Source organism: Nasonia vitripennis (assembly GCF_009193385.2).
Source record: "Nasonia vitripennis strain AsymCx chromosome 1 unlocalized genomic scaffold, Nvit_psr_1.1 chr1_random0004, whole genome shotgun sequence".
Taxonomy (NCBI): Eukaryota; Metazoa; Arthropoda; class Insecta; order Hymenoptera; family Pteromalidae; genus Nasonia; species Nasonia vitripennis.
The window spans coordinates 938548-959208 of NW_022279590.1; the positions used below are offsets into that span (position 1 = coordinate 938548).

At 32.1% G+C, this 20661-nt stretch overlaps 1 protein-coding gene across 20 annotated transcripts in view; it reads right to left on the bottom strand.

Moving 5' to 3' along the window:
• The window catches only part of LOC100113758 (AP-3 complex subunit mu-1), an 835720-nt gene that overhangs the window by 643240 nt on the left and 171819 nt on the right, over positions 1-20661 (bottom strand). The window contains exon 1 of one of the 20 annotated variants that reach the window (XM_031933622.1): positions 1406-1429. The exons of the other annotated variants lie outside the window; for them this stretch is intronic. The gene's annotated coding sequence lies outside the window, so the exon portion shown is untranslated. Of the gene's footprint in view, positions 1-1405; positions 1430-20661 lie in introns of those variants that run through there. 20 annotated transcript variants of the gene reach the window in all.

Genomic DNA, 20661 nt, shown 5'->3' on the forward strand with positions numbered 1-20661 from the left:
TTTGAAATACTAAATACCTAGTGGCGGATTTGCGAAGCTTTAGCTCCGACAACCGCTTATGAACGTACAGACAAAAAAATTTAAACTTCAATACTGCTCAACAATTTTTATGCAAAAAAATTGTGACCTTAATTTATAATACTTTATAATTCTTTTATTCCTGAATATAATAATGTAGCAAAGATTGTGCTATTAATTTTTTAGCAGATCAAATCCGTTTCAATTAATTTCAAATATATATACTTAAGGTAGTACTACCGGTAGGTAGCAAGTCAATAAAATCAATTTCCCGAGATACACTTAATAATAGAAGTTGCAAAATCAAGGTATATCAAATAATACTTATACATTCCCAGCTGAAAATAAATCATCGTCCTATCTTTCATTTAATGTTTCATATAATTTATTATGTGATCCAAAAACATATCATGATGTTACTCGTGATTAATGGTATAGTTTTGAAAGTATCATATGATAAATTAGATATTTCTTTTCAGGCAGGTTTGCATTAAGTAATTCTAAAAACTTTCAGATAGACGATTATTTTGTCTCATTTTTTTAAGTGTACCTATTTACTTCCTTCCTAAGGAAGCTTTGTGTTTTTGGAAAATGTCAACTTCTATTTACAATTAGTGGATTTTAATCCACTAAGACTTGTTCTCTTTGTTGTTGCTGTAACACAATGGAAAACAAGTCCGTTTTTTTTTGTCCATGCGTTTCTGTTTTAAAGCGATTTTTTAATTTTTAATTTTCTTCGCTATCAACCTGTAAAATTTGAGCGAATTCTGTACATTCAGTCTTATACAATCAAGAGTTTAAGAAAAATGTGTGGATGTAAGAAAATTAAAGTATCTATAACTTTTGTCTTAAGCTCCAAAGCTTCGCCAAATTTGTACTGAGTCCTTTTTTATATAATATTTCCCAATACATCAAATTTCGTAAATTCTTAACAATCAATAATTATTCTGTAGTACTACCTTAATCATCTCTTCCTTGTCTTTTAATTTCGGTTTGTCAGTATACTTTTCTCATCTTTTTAATTGATTTTTATTCGTGTCTAGTTATTTCCTGCTTGTATTTTTTTTAAATACCTAGTAATATCCCCAAAATTAATTCTGTTTACTTGCTTTATGCTTTTTAATTTTTCTTTTGTATTGAATAAACGTATTTTTTAATTTAATTTTATATATTTTTTATAGCATAGATGCAACGGAAGAGACAGCCTTTTACGGGCGCCTAATTAACCATTCTACTAATGGTAATATTCAACCTGAAGTTGTAGTGGTGAATGGCTGCATAAAATTAATATTCATTGCCATCAAGCCAATAAAGATAGGAGATGAACTTCTGTATGATTATAATGATAGACGTCAAAGCATTGTAAAAAAATATCCTTGGTTGTTACCTGATAATATAGGTAGTTATCCTTTTGAGCTTTCTTGCTTTTTATTTCAAAACATAGAATATGAAATCGTTTATATGTCGTTGAATGAATCTTTTTATAAACAAACGTTTGAAAAAGTTTATTGTATTTTATTATCAGTCTGTTAAATGGTTCTATTCGCTCTGAGCATAACCTATACTGTACATAAAAATGACATCAGATTGTGGTAGTAAGACGAAAGGATAGCAAACATGTTCTATTTTTTTCAAAATTTGCATCCAAAATGTTCCATAAGTCTATTTTGTATAGTTGTTAATGAAATATTACCTATTATTGAAAATATTCGTGTCTGCATCGAATGCTCAGAGCTCCACCTTACTTAGAATTTCTTATAATTTTTTCCATGAATGTAAAATGAATAGAAAATCGAGATTTGTTTAGCAGCGGGAGGAAAAATTTTTTGTACGGGTACACGCATATGTGCACACGTATGCGTTGAAATGCATGAAAAATAGACTATTCATGCCCTTAAAAAAAGTACGGTGTGCAACAAAGGGAGAGTTGCCTTTTCAGACTCGGGTGATGTTTTGCGAGCAACTCCCACTCGTGCTCAAAGCATCACCCTCGCAAGAAAAAGCCAATTTTCCCCCCTAGTTGCACAATTTACATACAATTGTTTATCGTGGTTTATCGTGATTTGTCTTATATTATTTTTTGTAAGTGAATTGTTTTCTGTCTGCTATAATGTGGCAAAAAGAGATCCCTTAAATTATTTTATACACAATTTTACAATGCATTTAACGGCAGATTCTTCATAATACCACTAAATGATATGTAACGAAAATAAAAATAATAATGTAGGAATGCTTAACAGAATACTTTTTACGGTATAGTTTTATTATAAAATTTAAATATTTTCAAATAATTTTTAATGATCATCATTTACCATAAAGCTCCTCAAGACAAACACAGTTCAATGGATAAATTCATCGAGAAGGCTTACAAAAAGATCAAAATAGATACAGTTGAAGATGACCAGAAAATCATTGATGAATGAACAATCAGCAGCTGTGTATGTTATATCATGAAAGACTCCTGTTAATGCTACAACTATTGGAAGGTTATTTAAATACACGATTACTTCAATATTTATATTTATTCCGTACACAAATTAGTAGAAAACCCATTTTTGAGTGTCACATTATAATAGGGAATAGACATGATTTTTAAAACCTTTTTTTAAATAAAGTTAAGGTTAAATCTTACACAAAAGTACAAGAGTTACGATTTTTACTGCAATATTTGTAAAGTAATATTGTTTTGAAAATTCGGTTTGCTAATGATACGTTTAAACGATTGAGAGCTCACCTGATCAATAATGGCAGTGCTAGGGATGAAAATGTATAGAAGATGTATACGCATATAAACGCATATAAACTCTAATACATAAATTAATCCTATTGTTTTCTCCAAAATCATAAGAGAGATGAGAGAGAATGCTTCAAAATCAAAATAAATTCATGATGACTGAATTTACGTACTCAAATGCCCATACGTTAGGTTAGGTCTTTATCCTTCGTGCCGCCATATTGGAGAGCTGCCGTTTTAAAAACTACTCAAAAATATGAATTTTTAATTAATCATATTAGGGCATAGAGGTACTAAACCAGCAAAAAATTGATACATAACATATTCTTATGCTATTTTCTACTGTATATAAGTATTTATACGTGTATAGCAAAACCATGTTTGTTCCCTATTGTGTTTAATAGAACTAAACCGTATGTAAGGTAGTACTGTTAGTTACAGAATTACCGTTCAGATTGTTATGTAACTTGACACACTGGAAAATAATGGTTCAAAAGTGACAAAAAAATTTTTTGTCTAACTAGGATAAACATAAGCAAAGTTATTAACATCTTATGGAAAATCGATTTTAATTAAATATTTCCCAAAAGTTATTGTTTAGTTGTCGTTGGAATTTTTTGTATTGAGAGATAAATATTTGACGAATATTTACCATTTTCGAATATTATGATTATGTAGATAAAAATGATCAAACAAATTGATTGAAAGCAAAAAGTTACACTTAACCTCAGAAAATTAGTTGAAGCAGCTTTTGCATGAAACATTTTCTCAATGAGGCAAGCCACTTTTAAAACCTATCAAAAATAAAACTATGACAAATTATTATAATAATAAATTCTAACTATTAGATAATTTTGACACTGCTCTTGGGTGTATTACCTGTAATTTTTCCATGTCATATCTATATTTGCGCCTATGTAGCCAACGTGACACTCCGTACAATATTTCAAATATTTGAATATTGTCCGTAAGATTCCAAGTAATATCATGGTTTGCTCGAGCTCAAATTTGAACCAGCTCTCGCTGTCTTTCGCTCTCACTCGCTCTCACACTCTTTCGCTCTCGCCGCCTTTCGCTCTCGCTTACTCTCACTCTCTCTCGGTCTCGCCCTCACTCTGTCTCTCTCTCTCTCTCTCGCTCTGCCTCACACTCTCCCCCTATCACTCGCTCTCCCTCCCTTGCTCTCTCGCTCTCTCTCTCTCTCTCTCTCTCTCTCTCTCTCTCTCTCTCTCTCTCTCTCTCACTCTCACTCTCTCTCTTGTTTCCGTCGCAGCAGTATCTAGATCAAAGTCACCTGTTAAACCTAAAGAAATATAAGTATATTAAATTATTATAACAATAAATCCTTTCTAAGAAATAATTTTTATACAGTTATCGAGTAATATCATATTATCTGTAATTTTACTGTTATATTCATATTTCCACTATCGCATCCAATGTGACACTCCGTATAACGTATTAATTAATTATTTAGATACTATCCGTAAGATTCCAAGTGAACCTATGGTTCGATTGAGCTTAAATTTGACCAAATACTCTGTATACCTATGGTTTCGAGATGAATGAAGGAATTATAATGTGAATGATAAGAAACAATTGTATAATAAAAAATGTGGATCTAATAATTAAAAAAAATATTAAAAGATTGAGTCTTTTCATTGCTACAGTTTTGCTATCCTGTTCAAATTTGAGTTGAACCAAACCATAAGATTACTTTGAATCTTACGGATAGTATTCAAATATTTAAATCATCGTACGGAGTGTCATTTTGGATACGGTGGTGCATATATAGATATAAGATGGTAAGTTTACAGGTAATATCACCCATTTACAGTATAAAATTTATCTTTTAGTTATGATTTATTTTTATAATAATTTCTCATTCTTGTATTTTTTAAGTTTTAAACATATCGTGTCCCCTACATGTTGATAATCCTAGGTTTATATCTTGGTGAACGACGAATACAATAAACAACATTATTAACTTCTTTATGACTTTCCAAGTTTTGTCTGCTAATCTGTTTACAAAACGTGTGCTCAAAAACGTTAAAGTTAGGCGTTGCTGCGCTTTCGACAATTTTAATAAAGCTATATTATGATATATGTATTATTATTTTAGCTCGCACAGATAAAAATACAGATTATTTGTTGGACAGAACAATAGAAGAGAATTTATCATTCGAGAACATTATGACATCATCTAAAATAGAGAAAAGAGGTAAACCCTTGATTTGCGCATAATACTTGGTACATATTACGTAGTACTTGTTATCTAATCTCAATTTTTATTTTCTAGATTCACGCAATGATTTTCCTAGCTATAGTACGTATTTCATATTTAAGTAATAGTAGGTGACCTTTTTGATGACGCTGTAACGTGGCCGAACTCCCGGGAAACGGAACGTCTCTCTTGAGGCCCAAAAGCCCGCACAACTAATTTTTTTAACGTTTTCGCTGTGTTTTCTCAGAGGGAGCTCCGACGAATACCCTCTCCCTCGCTGGGGTTTGCAAAGAGCTAATTAGTTACAGCGATAGTTATAGTATGTTATTTATTAGCTCTTTCCAACCGCCGTTCTTATTACAAAGAGAATCTACATATTCGCTCCTTGACCTTTCACGCACACAATCAGTACCTCCGCTCCCCGATTGTGTCTTTTTTTGTCCTAACACACACACACACACACTCAATCTCCACGCATGCACTCTCTCTCTCTCTTTCTCTCTCTCTCTCTCTCTCTCTCTCTCTCTCTCTCTCTCTCTCTCTCTCTCTCTCTCTCCCTCTCTCTCTTTATCTGCCGATCAACACGATACTTCCCTACTCGACGCCTGGAATCAGAGGATAGTGGCTTCTCGAAGATGACGGCTTCTTGCGTCGACCTTAGCTGTGGCTTTATCCTTCCTCTCTCCTAAAATATATAATAAAATTTTCGAGTTTTTGGCAAAAAATCAGTAGAGTTCCACCTTAATTTTGCAATTCTTGCACATTGTTGCATCGTTCCGTACAGTACGTTTTAGAATCACATATCCAGCATTTCCAATGCTTTTGTTTGTACCTCTACGCCTACTTAGCTGTTCTTTCCTTCGTACTGCTCTTTGCGCTATGCTGGTTGCTCTGGTTAGGCGGCTGGCGTCTTTTGGTCGTGGCTGTTGTGTAATCGTTCGCTCTTGCATTGTCTAGTCAGCAGATCGTGGTCACTTAGATAACCGGATGCTCTTTTACGGTTGCTTTTGTCTACTAGTCTTTTCTACGGCTTGCAGCCGTCGATCTGGCCCTACTCTCCTTAGTCATGGCTCCTTCCAGCTCTCCCTTCGGCTTTGTCCCGGTGCCGTTTTGTTCTGCTTTCCTCACTCTCGTGAAAGTTACAAATTCGGTAAATCGCGCCTACACTCTCATACAACTCAACGACTTTTATCTTTTTCGAATCGCATCCGCTTGTTGGCGTTGACTATTTATGATGATTATCCTCTACATCTTTACTCATGAGCAGCGCCGTTGGGCCCTCCTCCGGCTTTCTGCTATAGACTCTCGTCGCGAAACTCGCATATGAAAAGAGAAAAATAAAGTAAAGTATGCAAACTAATATTTGCGAAAAGACAAATATTAAAAGCAATGATTTCTGAAAGAAAAGCCGGGGTACGACGAAAGTCACCTCGTCGCAAGTTCACACTTGAGGTCTGGGAGTCACGTTTACTCTAGTTGTCGAATTCTACAATTGATTATACAATTGAGTTGTTAGGTCCTGCTCGCGGTCTTCTCACGTTTCAAATCTGCTTCGAATTTTCAAGCCTATTAGAGCAAGAGAAAAAGACAATTTATTTTATTTGGAAATTCGGTTTATGGGTGCCTGTTATAATGACGCACGAACGAGAAGGTAGATCCAGGCGTTGCTGCGCCTGGCGTGCTTAAAAGAAGGATCACGATCTGGATAACGCGAAGCCTACTGACATGAATGCGCTGCGCTCGTTACACTCACGTATTGACACGTACTAATCGTTCTTACCAGCCCGCTTGACAGTCTTAAATTATTGGATTTCTCTCGTGGATGCTGCTGAACAGAAGCCCTGGTGGATAACTGCTGTAGTGTTCCAATGGTGTTATATTTAAGTATTTTAGATTATCGAGCCTAGAATTAAGTTTGTGCGCTCCATGTGAATGTTGGTATCAGAAGGTGTCTGTATCAATAATGGGATAATAGATAGAATCTAGAAAAAGCCAATTTTCCCCCCTAGTTGCACAATATACTATTTAAGTTTAATGGCGATGTTAACCACGCTATCAATGACTGTCAGTCAATAGATTTTCTGATTTTACGATTTCAATATTTTCTTAATAAACGATAATAATTTTATGTGAAAAAATAAGCAGTATTTTTATCATACTGATGCTTAAAATTTGGAAAAAGCTATGTTGATTTGGTGAATTTTTAATGAACTGTTGCTGAATATTTCTACCAGATATCACTTTGCATATTTCTTAATGGGGACCTCCGGTGATTTTTGGTCAAAAATTCGAAAAAATTTTTTTTGCATAAATAATTAGTTTAATTATTTACTTAACAACGTAAAAGTATTAATTTGGTTCGTAAAAATGTTTTTCACGTTATAAAATAAGAATCTAAATGTATTTTTTAATAAATTTTAAAAGATTGTTGTTTTCTGTTACAAAAATCTCTTTTTCTCGGCATTAAAGATTTGCACGTTGAAAATGTCACTGACGCATGCCCTTTCAATAAATCTTTCTAACATTTTTTTTGCATACTTATTATCATATTTTTAAAGTAACTAAGAATTATATATATATATATATATATATATATATATATATATATATATATATATATATATATATATATATTAATTGTTTATTATATGTAGGTGCTAAAACATAGTATTTTAATTATTATAATTATTATTAAAACTATGTTTTATTTTATCCAATATAAGAATTAGCTTAAAAAAATAACAAATTCTAAGTTTTGTTACCAACGGCTTCAAAAGTAGTTCAGAATTTTTTTAGTTTGTTTGGTCAAAAAGGTATGCGCCAGTGACATTTACATTTATATTAGAAAACGTAGTTTTTGCAATAACTTAAGATAAAAGAAGTGAAAAATGCTAAAGAATTATGTTTTTACATCACAAATAAGTAGTCAAAATTTTTAAATAATAAGACTAAGGATTAAAAGTTGAAAATATCGCAGAAGGTCCCTTTTAATAATATGTTATAGAACGGCATACTTATTAATATCAAAAGTTTTGTAATAGTTCAATGAATTAACTTGTCTTAGAATTTTTGTATTCTCATTGTTCTAAATATCGCAAATTTAATTTGTGTAACTGTGTAAGAAAATGGGCTTTTCTAGCTAAGGTAATTCCTGCGTGAGTATAACTGAAAACTAAAACAGATCTTGAAACCAACATTTTATATGCAATAAAGATAAAAATTTGGTTTTGTCTATAAAAAATACGATTTTCGAAAAGTATAAATTATTCTATGGCTATCCATTTAAGAGAGAAAACTAGCTAGAAAATGTCACTTGTTACTTTTGGTTGCAAAATAAATTATTGTAAAGATATATCTAACACAAATACCGTTTGGTTTTTTTTAATTTTTAGATCGTGAACGTTTAAAGAAAGATGGCGCATATTGTCTATTCTGCAGGGAGCCAAAAGTAGTAGTGCAATACGCAAAACACCTCGAAAGCGTGCACGCACAGCACCTTGATGTAGCCCCAATATGGACTATGGGAAGAAAGACCCAAGAACGCCGTAGGGCAATCGGAGAATTAAGGAACTCTGGTCTAGCGGCATTTAATGAAAAGTAAGAAGCGAAAAAATACCGCTAAGACACGCCAAGAAGATAAAAGCGATAAAATCCAATGCAAAATTTGCAAATGCTATTTGTCACAAAAAACAATGTGGCACCACAAAAAAAAACAATGATAATTTTATTTCATTTATTGTGTTGTTTTTAAGATTATTTGTTTGTTATTGTAAATTATAAATGTAAATCAATAATATTAGTTCTTACACTTTTATCACAAGTACATATCTTTATCTTCAGTCATTATCAATTTCAGCATACACACCTACCTCAACGTTGGTGACAATGCTCATTAGATCTATATGGATCAAGTAAACGTAATCATATTCAATGACTGTTATTAAAAGTATATTTAGTGGAAAGAGATTTTCCTCTGTTGACTGTTATTTAAGGTCGTGGAAATCAGATCTAGTCACAAGTTTATTAGATATACACATATCATTTGAATGAAAAACGATAGCTTATTTTGGTTTGGTAAAGGTAATGGAAATTGGGTCTCGTCAAACTTACATCGAATATATAAGTTAAATTCATTTGTCATGTAAAATCGTGAATGATTTAAATAAACACACACGGTTACCTTAAAGTGATCCAATATGATCATCACGGCTGTTGGATTCATATACAACTCATGGTATTCAAGAACTAATAATAAAAGTCGTAAAAATTAGGAAACGTTATACGTTTGATGTTCATGTATATAATTTACATAAATTTATTACATAGTTCATTCGTAACAATTGAGAATAATATCCAAAGAGATTGATAGAAGTCATGAAAATTAGGTTACGTCGCACTTACATGGGAGATAATATTTAAATTAATTTGCAACTTGGTTTATTTGCAATATACGTGAATTATATCTTACAAGATTGATAATGGTCGTGCATTGCAATAAAGCTCGTGGATATTAGGTAAGGTTGCCTATAGATTCGGAAATAAAATTTAAATCAATTTATAACTAGATTCATTTGCAATTGTTACGTGTGAATACGTGTTCCGATTAAGCGAGCGAGTAGAAAAGTGGGATGTGGGTGGCTAGCGACCAAGGCGGGACGACCGAATGTCTGCCTCGCGAACCAGAGGATCTTGGTTCAAGCCCGGGGTCCGTCACTTTTTCATTGCACTTGCATTCGTATCAGAATTATCGCGAATTATATCCTACAAGATTTATAAAGATCGTGGAAATTAGGTAAGGTCGTCTTACGTCGGAGGTATCAATTAAATCAATTTGTATCTGAGATTATTTGTTAAAACCACTTATAATACCTGACAAGCTTTCTAAAGTTCGTCATAATATTGTCATGTCAAACGTTCGATGGCCATATCCGTTAAATAAATTTGTTAATTGGTTGATTTGTTTGCAAATAATATCTGAAGAGATTGAAAGAAGTCGCGGTAATTAGGTAACGTTGTACACACATGGGAGATAAAAATTGAAATAATTCGTAACTAGATTTATTTGCAATATACGTGAATTATATCTTACAAAATTGATGATAGTCCTGGAAAATGTGTCGTTAAAGGCTATAGCCGGGTTACTATGGTGAAATGGCCCCCTTGGAAAATGTATATATGTTATATACCATTCGATGGGGGATAAAAAAAAAACTCCCATAGCCAAATTTTTAGCTCTCTGCCTAGTGCGCATGCGCAGTAACGTCGATAAACGTGTTTTTTTGATTTTATTTTTTTCTGAAGTCCCTATAGGATAAAAATTTTTTTAAAAATTCACATTGGTGTATTTTTATGTCATGAATAACTGCAATTTTTTTGGGATTACATAACCTCAAATATCGGATCTAAAAAAATTATTAAAGTTTTCAATCGATATTTTGACCCCCTTGTTTTTGAGGTGCAACTTTTTAAGTAGACTTTTTTTGTGTACTTTTTCCCGTTCTTTACGATGGCACTAACGTTTTTTCCTTAAAAATGGTGGCACAACTCGATTTGAGCCAAAAACTGATTTTTTTGCCATTTTTTCACGTTTTTAGCTGGTTATGTTACAATTTAGTTACTAAAGTGACTCCTTTTGAGTAGTTTTGCATATCTTCCCATGAAAACATAATCAAATGAAATATTTTGTTCGCTCCAAGCCGTATTTTTTATATTATCTTACGTTTTCAATGATGGTCTTATCAGAATTGTGATATCACCTTATTATAAAACTGATGGCTAATGTTATGTTCTTTTTAAACGTTCTGTGATTGGTCGAAAGTATTGTCTCTGTCGCACTTTTTTGTTTATTGTTTATTTTTATTTATAATAAAAGGTTATGCTTGGCCGCGCGGTTGACGCGGCGGCTGCAATGCAGACGATCTGCGTAGTGAATGGTCAATCATAAAATTAAGAATTATCAGGAGCATAAACAAATAAAGTATTTTGATTTCTTAATTAATTAAACGATGCGCAAACCAATGGCCAACATTGTTTTTTTCAAAACTAATTTTTTTTTTTCTTACAATTGTCTATATAAGGGAGAAAGTACAATACGTCCCGTCCCGTCCCGTACCGACCCCGGGACATACCGTCTGAAATAAGTCACTTTTATATTATTGGCTAATTCTGTTCGATAACCCAATCGACGGTACAGAATTAGCCAATCCCGTAAAAACAGCTTATTTCAGACGGTATGTCCCGAGGTCGGTACGGGACGACGGACTCAATTGTACTTTCTCCATAATATACTAATACAAGTGAATGGTGAAAACGCTGTTAGTATAAGTTTATAACTTTTAAAGTAAATTAAAATCTAGCAAATAAAAATTGTTTCGATTTTTCTTTTTACTATTTCGGCTTTTGACTGATAATTGATAGCAATACTAGAAAAAATAATAAAGTAGTTAAGTATTTATTTTCAAATACATTGGAGTTTGTTGGAACCGAAGGCTGACGCGACTACTTTAAATCTTTCTGCTGTTTACTTCAAAACTAACAATCTTGTATATTTAAAGTGAGTACTATATATTTTACATATCTTTTAAAAAAATGAAGATTTAACAAAGTTTTTCAAAAGTTTTGACATCACAGATTATATGCTTTGATATTAGGGTTATATGTATTTCTAATACATATTACACAATAAATTAATATTTTGTTAAATAACTTCTTTAAAATCAAAACCTATTATTAATATCTAAAATGTTATTTTTATGCCGACACTTTGAGTTTTGAAAAAAATACTGCAACCAACCTACTGATAAATAAAAAATCTCCCATGTATTTATAATAAATACACTTGTATTTTACCGGTATATGCAGAGTAAGACTTATTAATGGGTAGAAAAATAAAATTTTTATTATAAATTCTGTAGTATTAAGAGTAATTGTATCAAAAATAATGACAGATAATATAGTAATATAATAATATGATATAATAATATAATAATATGATATAATAATATAATAATATAATATAATAATATAATAATGTAATAATAATAACAGATAATTATTAGACCTTTTTATACGCTAAATAAGAAAAACATGTTGTATACGTTATTAAATTCTTGCATAAAATCAAAAGTTTAAACCAACATTAAATTATAAACTGTTTTAGTACTCGCATAAAGATCCGATCTTATCCTAAAACAAAAATAGCAATCAGATTTTAAATCAATAAGCTAACAAAAAAGTAATTAATAAAAATGAATTTTCAATCCTATAGATATAGATATACGTACAATGCATGTAAGGGGAACAAGTCTTTATCTATTTAACTTAACCAATTTAGGCTAATCACATAAAGTAAAATGAGAAATTAGTTAAACATAAAGTTGTTGAAACTATTAACTAAATAAAATTAAGAAGGAAAAACATTTGAATAAAATATGACAATAAACTTTTGCTAGAAACGGATTTGACGATTGATGAGTTGCATGTTTTGATGTAATGCGGTATATTAATTATACAAGTATGATTAAATTGATAAAATATAGAAAGTCTTGAACAATAATTAATTTGTTTATGTATAAAATACTGTCAAATTAATAAAAAATGCACATAAATATCTGCATATGACTATATATGATGTGATTTTTACTATAGTTAATTATTATGAGATGAGAAAAAATATTTGGTTTTACATAAAAACAATACATGAGAAATAATAAAAATGAAAAATAGAACTAATAGGATGCGAACTTATTAATTGTCAATTAACTTTTAAGTTAAAAAAATGTACAATGAATAAAGTAAACACAAGCTAACCTATGCTTTAAACACATACGTATATGAAACATCATTAAAAACAACATTATTTATTTATTTTAAAATACACTATTATTCATGTCTAGATACAAGAACATATTTTTACAAAAAAACAAATTGAATATAATAATTTCATAGGTTTGTTGATTTTATAAAATCACTAGGTGCAAGCACTTCAATACAGTTTTTATGACAAAAAAAAATTATTTGCTTAAAAAACTTATAAATGAAATACAACTTATTTCACTTTTACTAGGCAATATTATTTTTTTACTTTTCATGTAAAGCTACTGAGAAAACTGGATTATACAAGAACTTAGATTATAATATTTTTGTAATATTTATTATTCATTCTAGTTTTTAATTTAAAAAAAGGCAAACAATTTTTTTAGATTTTTAAAAACTAACTAACAGCATTTTTAAATGTATTGTAAAATATTTATATTTTATTATTTCAGAAGTGATCTTCTTGTCTAATGGTTAAATAAATATGGCATCTAATAGTAATGAAGAGTCAGATAACATCAGGAAACGCGATGATCGAAGATGTGCCATGTGTAATATTTATATTAGAAAATCAATTGGTCGAGAAAAGGAAATCGAATCTGAAGTTGAAATCGAATATGCTAAACAATTATCAAATAAAGATATTTACATCCATGATGTAATTTGTGATTCATGTAGAAAGCGATTAGCCAAATACATATCAAGCTCTAAACCTAAAAAGGTTAATGTTCCAGCAACTGCTTCGTCTCAAGATTCAAATGTTTCTGAATCATTTTCTCAGCTAACTGTCACTTCATCATCTCAGGAAAGTACACAATCATCTGTATACACAATAAAGGAACAAAAAGTACGAGCAACCACGGAATTACTTATTCAAAGGACGATTGCGACACATAAATATTGCTTTGTTTGTGGGTACCAAAAACAGACTAATAATATATTAGTTCCTTTAGAGGCCCGAATTCAAGTTTATAGTAAAATGAATGTTTTTATTCCACATGGCAATAGATGCTGTTGCACACATTTAATTAAAAAAAGATTTTATGAAGATGAACTAAATAAAATTAATATTTTTTCCACTACAAGTACGGTATATATTGATGAATTACTACAATTTTTGAGTCAATTATCAATGAAAGCAGACGAAACTTTATTAGATACAGTAGCTGAATTTTCCATGCCTGAAAAAAATTGAAAGTTTTTACGGGATTAACGTGGGAAAATATTAATTATCTTAAAGATCAACTCACTTCTCTGAAGAATTCCTGTGTAAGGACAGCGACACAAGCCATTGTCGTATTTTTATTCAAAATGCGCTCTGGGAATTCTAACTCGCTCATCTCTACAATATTTGACATTGAAAGCGAACAACAAGTATCTCGTTTTTGTCAATCAGTATTATTATCTTTCGAAAAAGATTTACTACCAAAACACTTTGGATTAGAAAATGTAGACAGAAATGAATTGATTGAAAATCAAACTTCTAATATGGCAAAGAAATTACATCCTGGTAAACAACTTATTTTGATTGCTGATGGTACTTATATAAGGCATGAAAAAAGCTCTAATAACGAGTACCAAAGAAAATCTTATTCAGGCCAAAAAAAAGTTCCTCTGACTAAACCATTTACTATATGTACTACTAATGGTTATGTTGTTGACCAGTTAGGTCCATATCTTGCAAATAAAAATGATGCTACAATACTGATTGAAATATTGGAAGAGAAGCAGAATATTTTACAGAAACTTCTTCGCCAAGGGGACATTTTTATACTGGATAGAGGTTTCAGGGACATTAAACAAAAATTAGAAAATATGGGTTATATTGTTTTGATGCCTGCACTCAAAGGTTCAATATCTCAACTTTCTACGCAAGAATCAAATGAAACAAGATTCACGACAAAACTGCGATGGGTTGTTGAAGCAGTGCACGGAGTTCAAAAGAAAAAATATAGGTTATTAGATCACAAACTTGATAATACAATGGTGAAAAATACTGGATCTTATTGTAAAATTTCTTGCTACTTAAATAACTTGTTTGGCAAACGCCTAGATTCTGATGAAGACATGCAAGATGAAATATTTAGTGCTATGCAATCTAGAAAAAATGTTGAAAATACATTAGCAGTTTTAGTAGCAGACAAAAGATGGAGTCGTCGGAAACTACCATTTAAAATAATAACTTCGGATGATTTACCAGACTTTCCTGAATTAACAATAAAAGATTTGAAAATTCTGTTTACAGGAACATATCAGCTTAAACAGACAATATCTTACTTAGCGGAAATGCTTGACGCAGATAATAATTTGAAGATTGGATATTCAAAAGAGACTAACAATATTCTCAAACTTGAAGTTCAATCCAGGCATATTAACAGAAAACAATACAAATGTTTCGTTGAGTATAAACCAAATGGTATTGGTTATTCTAGCATCTTAAGACACTGTTGTGATTGTGCTAACGGTAACCGTACTATAGGATGTTGTGCGCATATTGCTGCCATAATCTATTATCTTTCACATGGAAGATATTTATCAAAAATCATACGACCAGCTGAAATTCTGTCTAAAATGTTTCTTAATGATCAAATTGAAGTGTGTATTGATGAAGATAGTGACAATGATGAGTGAATCATTTTTTCTATTGTGAACATTCGTTATTTTTAAAAAGCTACTTGTATACGTTCCATAATTTATTTTAAATAGCCTATGAAGATAATAAATTATACTTTGTACGAATTGAACATACTTAACTTCAATTCCTTTTTACCTGATAATTATTACTGTCAATAGATTTTGAATAATCAATTAAGTAGAGGCAGATAAGCCAAATATGGCCTTTTTAAGACCACAAGACGCCAAAAGTACCCTCAAACGATCAATTTCAAGGCTATGTTTAGCTAAAAACAGGCTTTTTTGCGTGAAAACCCTTGCATTATGACATTTTTAGGTTAGTTTTGGGTTACATGGTACCAAAAATGGCCTTTTTCGGCGTTAAATCACTCAAATGAGGGCATTTTTAGGTTAAAGAGAAAAGCAGACACTGACAGCGGTGATATTCTTTTTATATATAGAGAGAAACCCTTTATTACCTCAAATTCTGATAAGACCATCATTGAAAACGTAAGATAATATAAAAAATACGGCTTGGAGCGAACAAAATATTTCATTTGATTATGTTTTCATGGGAAGATATGCAAAACTACTCAAAAGGAGTCACTTTAGTAACTAAATTGTAACATAACCAGCTAAAAACGTGAAAAAATGGCAAAAAAATCAGTTTTTGGCTCAAATCGAGTTGTGCCACCATTTTTAAGGAAAAAACGTTAGTGCCATCGTAAAGAACGGGAAAAAGTACACAAAAAAAGTCTACTTAAAAAGTTGCACCTCAAAAACAAGGGGGTCAAAATATCGATTGAAAACTTTAATAATTTTTTTAGATCCGATATTTGAGGTTATGTAATCCCAAAAAAATTGCAGTTATTCATGACATAAAAATACACCAATGTGAATTTTTAAAAAAATTTTTATCCTATAGGGACTTCAGAAAAAAATAAAATCAAAAAAACACGTTTATCGACGTTACTGCGCATGCGCACTAGGCAGAGAGCTAAAAATTTGGCTATGGGAGTTTTTTTTTATCCCCCATCGAATGGTATATAACATATATACATTTTCCAAGGGGGCCATTTCACCATAGTAACCCGGCTATATAGCCTTTAAGGTAGTTCTACTGGTAGGTAGCTAGTCAAAACAAAGTCGACTTTTTATTTCTTAAATTTGTGGGATATAATTAATAATAGATATTGCACAAGTCAAGATACAACAAATAATGATTTTACATTCACATTAGGCGATTCTACTTATCATATCATATAGCTGATTTGACTCTTTTTTTTAGGTTAAGTGTACATTTTTGAACTTTTATTTGTTTATTGCTACGCTTATAGGCTCCAAACCATTTTTTACTCAAATTATTCGTTAGTTATTTAACTAAAGTTCTACAAAAATTGAGTTAATTCTGAACCGTCACTTTTATACAAATAGGAGTTAAATCAAAATGTACGGATTTGTGCAACTTTAAATGTTTATAACTATCTTTTGAGGCTCCAAACCTTTACCAAAATTTAACCACATATTATATATAGTAAAATTTACCTGCACACCAAATTTCATCAAATTCTGAACCGTGGATCTTCTACCGGTAGAACTATCTTAAATCGAAGGCCTTAGTTGAAAATTTGGCAACTCGATTTACAACGATTGAGGGCCATATTTATCAATATTGATATAAAACGTAGAAATAAGATGGGTCGCAATTGTCTTCGGAGATAGCATTTTAATCAATTTAAAACTTGTTCAATTTGCAATTATAGTGAATTATATCTTAGAAGATTTATAAACATCGCGGAAAATAGGCAACGTAGCCCTTACGTCAGTTGTATCATTTTAATCAATTTGTGTCTAGGACAATTTACTCAATCGGGAAAATATCTGACAAGATTGATGAACATCGTGATAATAGAGACACGGCAAACGTTTCATGACCATACCAGTTAAATAAATTTGTTACAAGATTTCTTTACAATCACTGTCAAGTATAGAAAGAGACTAATGGAGTTTCATAGAAATTAGTTTGAAACAGATGAATTGCGAATACCACCCGCCGCAGTTCAAAAAAGTCGTGGAAATGAAGTAACTTTGTTCATTTGTCGGTCATATCTGTTCTGTAAACTGATTTGTATGTCGGTTTCTTTGCAACAGAATAATTGCGAATAATACCTGACGAGATTAATAAACTTTGTGGAAATAGTGTTATCTTCTACATACGTAGGACATAGATAGCTGTTAACCTAATTCTATGCTCTGCCTAACGACACCGACTTCCATTAACATCTAACAAGAAGGATAAGAGGTCGTAAAAATAAGTTCAAGTCGCATATTAGTCAGACATATCTGTTCTGTAAACTAATATGTTGGTTTCTTTGCAACAACTTGATTGCAAATAACACCTGACGCGATTGATAAAAGTCGTGGTAATACGGTCACATCGTACATTTGTCGTCGGACATATCTGTTCTGTAAACTAATATGTTGGTCGGTTACTTTGTAACTGATGGATTGCGAATAATATCTGACTCGATTGATAAAAGACGTTGAAATGAGGTCACGTTGTACATTTTTCGGTTGTATCTGGTCTGTAAACTGATATGACTGTTGGTTTCTTCGCAGCAGATTGATTATAAACAACACCTGACGCGATTAATAATGGCCGTGGAAATGCGGTCACGTCAAACATTTATCGGACATATCTTTCCTTTATTAATTAGAATCAACGCGATTAATAAAAGTCGTGGAAATGCGGTCATGCTTTAATCAGACATATCTCTTCTTTATACTGATTGACTGGTTGGTTTCTTTACAACACTTATATTGCGAAAATTAAAGTCGTAGTAATGAGGTTAGTTAGTACATTTGTCCGTCATATCTGTTTTGCAAACTAATACTTTGACCAGTTACTTTGATACGGATTAATTACGAACAATATCTGACTCGATAAATACAGGGTGAGTCATCTTAATCTCAATTATCTCGTTGGCAAAGCATGCCAGCGAAAAATGTTTCGGGTAAAAGTTTTAGGGTTTTTCCCTGGCTATCTGATGATGACCTTGACAATGTCATTGAGCGTGACCTTCAAGGTCATTTGAAGGTCAAGTCGATTTTTTCAAATAGAAACCCCTACTTTTGGCACCAGAAATGGAAAGAGCGGGAAATTTTACGTTTGAATATGACCTTGCCTTGACCTCGAATTCAATGGTCAAGGTCATTGGCCATGCCGATAACAGTACAACTGGTTAGCTGAACTCGAATGCATTCAAGGAGAAAATGTTACTCACAAAAGCTTTCAGTTTTCTCCCCGGCTGACGAATGGTCATCTTGACCCTGTCGTTAAACAGGATCTTCAAGGGCATTTCAAGGTCAAGTTGATTTTTTGAAATGGAAACCCCTACTTTTAGCCCCATAAATGAAAAGAGAGTGACATGCGTTCAAAAATGAAAAAATTTTCAATATTTCCAGAAATTTTCAATATTTTCTAAAATTTTCGTAATTTTTTCAGTTTTGTTCTGTACCAAATTATTTTGATTTTGATCATGGCTGATTATGGTCCCAACGAAATCGTTGATATGATCATGATTTTGGGAGAAAGTCGAAATAATTATGCAGCAGCTGCCAGACTTTATGCTGAACGCTATCCCAATAGGAGACACCCAAGTAATGTTACTATTCAAACCTTAACTCAGAGAGCTCGAAATGGAGCTTTTGTTCGTCAACGCCGTCATCATGAATACGACGAAAACGATCCTCGTGTTATTACCATTCTAGCGATTATTCATCTTGATCCTCACATTAGTACTCGACAAATAGAAAGAGAAATAGGTATACCTCAATCAACAGCATCCCGAATATTGAGAGCGAGAAGATATCATCCTTATCACATAACATTAACACAACAGTTAACTCCAAATGATATGATTTTGCGAGTACGTTTTTGTCGATGGGCAATACGAATGATTCAACAAGATCAAGACTTTTTCAGGTACGTTCTTTTTTCAGATGAATCAACATTCAGAAACACTGGAGAATTGAATAGACAGAATTGCCATTATTGGTCAGATGAAAACCTCATTGGTTCAGGCCCATAGACAATCAACACCGCTGGAGTGTTATGGTCTGGTGTGGAATCATCAATGGCTATTTGATTGGTCCTTATTTCTTTGAAGAGAACGTGAATGGGGTAAACTTTTTGAGATTACTTCGAGACATTTTACCTGAATTACTAGAAAATGTAGACCTAGCCACAAGGCTAAGAATGTGGATCCAATTAGATGGAGCACCACCACATTATGCACGCATTGTTCGTGATTATTTAAACACCCGCTACAATGGCAGGTGGATTGGGCGAGGTGGCCCAGTTGCCTGGCCCCCTCGTTCACCTGATTTAACCCCTCCCGATTTTTACTTATGGGGATATCTTAAGAATGTTGTTTATGCTCAACGGCCAACAACGCGAGATAATATGATCGAACGCATTCGTACAGCTTGTGCAGCAATCCCTCGAGATGTTCTACTTAGAACCATAAGACAATTCAGAGCTCGACTTGATCTTTGCATCCAACAAAACGGCGGTAATTTCGAATAATTAATCAATGGTTAACTCCAGTTAATATTCCATAAAAATACCAAAAAAATAACAAAAAGGGAAAAAACAAATACAAAAAAATACAAAACAAAATAAAACAAAAAATGGGATGCTAATTCCTTTTGACAACCTCCTCGATGGTGCATCCTGGGTTCGGCTGATGTCAAAGGTAATTTCCGCACAAAAGATGATTTGTTTCCAAAATCACATGTTCGAACGTAAAATTTTCCGCTCTTTCCATTTCTGGTGCCAAAAGTAGGGGTTTCTATTTGAAAAAATCGACTTGATCTTCAAATGACCTTGAAGGTCATGCTCAATGACATTGTCAAGGTCATCATCAGATAGCCAGGGAAAAATCCTAAAACTTTTACCCGAAACTTTTTTCGCTGGCATGCTTTGCCAACGAGATAATTGAGATTAAAGATTAAAATGACACCCTGTATATGTTTTAGCTATAATACAATATGTATACTCATATAAAAAATAAGGATTTTTATAAATAAAGCATAAAATATATCATGAATACTGGATTTATATTTGTACTATCACCAAATCCTGAAATCCTATTCCTTCATCAGTAGCATCAAAAACTGATGAAGTCTTTGTATATGCCCTGCCTAAATATTATTAGAAGTTTCATAAGCCCTCAGGATGGCTAGATGCTCATTGCTC